Source organism: Azolla caroliniana, unplaced genomic scaffold (genome assembly GCF_043228905.1).
Source record: "Azolla caroliniana isolate FFs.n. ecotype wild unplaced genomic scaffold, voAzoCaro1.0.p SCAF_9, whole genome shotgun sequence".
In the NCBI taxonomy this organism is placed as follows: Eukaryota; Viridiplantae; Streptophyta; class Polypodiopsida; order Salviniales; family Salviniaceae; genus Azolla; species Azolla caroliniana.
In genome coordinates, this window is record NW_028230444.1 from 22,126,354 (window position 1) to 22,128,896 (window position 2,543).

General features: G+C 36.2%; 1 long non-coding RNA gene across 1 annotated transcript; it reads left to right on the forward strand.

Annotated features, from left to right (window-relative positions):
* Positions 1-1,056: 1,056 nt before the first annotated feature.
* LOC147860631 (uncharacterized) lies at positions 1,057-1,596 on the forward strand. Its single transcript, XR_015530232.1, has 2 exons — positions 1,057-1,275; positions 1,399-1,596. It is a non-coding gene; the product is annotated as an uncharacterized LOC147860631 (long non-coding RNA).
* Positions 1,597-2,543: the final 947 nt, after the last annotated feature.

Genomic DNA, 2,543 nt, shown 5'->3' on the forward strand with positions numbered 1-2,543 from the left:
TGCCTATGAAGTTCAAACTTAGAACTTCGAACGTAACACATTAACACATTACCTTGCAACTTGACATGTTTTTATAATGCGTGCAATCAAAGAATGGGAAACATAAAAAATAAGCTTGGAAGTGTGTCATGATGATTTGTCTCGGGAAGAACATAATGTAAGTCAAGTATTTTGACCAAGGGGGCAGGGCATGCGGCATGGGCCATGAATAATGATGAAGCTATGAAGGGTCACTTTTGGGAGTTCAATCATATGTGGGCATCTAGGGTTTAGCCTTGTGTTCAAAACCCCAAAAAACAAAAAAAACAAATCATTCCAAAAAGATTAAATGAACCTTCACCTAGATCTTGTAGAAATGATTGATTAACAATATCTTAAAAAGCATTTCAATGCCATAACTCGTAATGTGGAGGCTATTTGTACCTTCAATCTTCGGTGAAAATTACACTCTAAGCACCGATTCTTCTTTTTAGGGGGGAGGGATAGTGCTTTAAACCACATGGCGAGCTTAGAGTTGGGACTTGTCAAGAAATAAAATAATTTGTGCTTGTCCCTACAAAAGGAGCATGTCTCCGGTTCCACCCTCTCTTTCTCTATGTGTGTGAGATGTAGATTGATTGTTACCTATTGAACAATCCAATGACAATCACAATTTAAAATAGCACGAGCTAAGTGAGGGGGTTGTGTTGCTTGCTTTATAAGAAGACATGCTCCCCTTTGAAGAGTAGTGGTAGGACAACTCTAAAGAGTTTTCATCTCAACTCGTCATCTCCATATCTAATCATAGAGGAGTTCACTCACTCTCTCTCACATTCACACACACACACACACACACAACAATTGTTCATCATTGTTTTCCTCCATATGTCATCCCCCCCATGTATGTATACATAAGCTTGCCTAGAAATCTCTAGCATCCATGTAACTCATGGAAAGCCCTTTGAAGTGTCGAACTTGGTTGGGCACAACATTGTTTCTTGTAAAGAGTGGAATGCATAGAGAAAATACCAGTACACATGATTCTTTCCCAAGCTTTCAATAACATTTTGGGTAATATTTTTTCTTCCATTTCCTATTGTTTTGAGTATGTAAAGGGAACTTAATGATCATTGTAACTATTTAGTCATTATAACTAGATTTACTTCTTCATAATGTCACAGATTTCGATTATGTAGAAAATGATGTTGAAGCTTGAAGGATTGCACATGGTGAACTAAGACAAATGAGTTCAATCCCTCTCCATGGTACCCCAAGCTTGATAAAAAGCCTAAAATTGTCAAAGCAAACACAAATGCTCACAAAGATGGTTCATGTGGATTTGAAGCTAAGGTACATGCAATATTCCAATATCAAGAATATGACATGTTATAATGTCTCTACTATTAATGGGGTTTGTAGCAAGAGGCTTCTAACATATACAAGTGTTTTAGAAAAGAATTTGATTCCACGGTATCTCACATTAGGGCGCTATCTCTTTTGAGCTTTCCCATGTATGTTTGGCCACGATCAATGTATCTCCTTCTCTTGACCTTGCAAGACCCTGGTTGTCACCACTTGCAAGATCAATAAAACATCTTACTTTGGCCAATTTCATAATGTCTATTCCTCCTGAGCTTGGTTGTACATGCAATATTTTTATTGAAATAGGAGAAATTTTCTTGTGAAAATGATGGTTCTAGCAATGAAATGTAATTTGTGGTTTACAATATCTAACTTTCATTTCACTTTTAAAGAAGGGATTTGATTAAGATGAATCAAACTTATCATTCTATGTCAATAGAACAATCGATATTTAATGTCAAAATGACTTCTTTGTCCAAATGTAAGGTAGCCTAGCATACCACATGAGGTTCATAACAAGGTCATTACTAATTTACTAGTTTAGTAAATGGTTAGCATGGGGTGTAAAAAGGTAGCACAATAGGGCATTCATAAGGCTAAGAGTTTTGACAATAACAATGAGGTGTTACATGAACCAAGGGCTCTTGTTTTCATTTTTATGTAGAGGTTGGCAAGGACTAGGTCCAAAGGAGTCATTGTTCTTAACTTGACCTCGCGTGAATTCTTATGTTGCTTATCAATCATGCAAGCAAAACATTTTTTCAGAACATGTCGCTAAAATGGTTGCTTGATTGATATTAAAACTGGTTTGCTCAACTGTAGGAAAACGTAGCCTTATAATCTATGAGGTTCTTCTTTTGTCCATCCTCTGTTTAGACGAAAATATGCCGTTATATTCGTTTGTGCACTATTTCCATCATAATTCGCAAAGCTTTGTCTATAACACAAGACACTCCTAATATATTTTGGACAAAGAATTGCATACACGGGAATACTACAATATAGAATGGCATAATACAATCCAATATTATACAATTCGAAAGATTAGTCAATGGAAACAATGGCGATGTATGTTGGCAACCTCTCATGTGTCCAACATACACTAGTTTTACAACGTCTTCTTCATGTATCTATACATGATTCCCATCTCCCCTCACAACCTCAAAATTCATACATTAATACATTGTCGGGAATACAATATA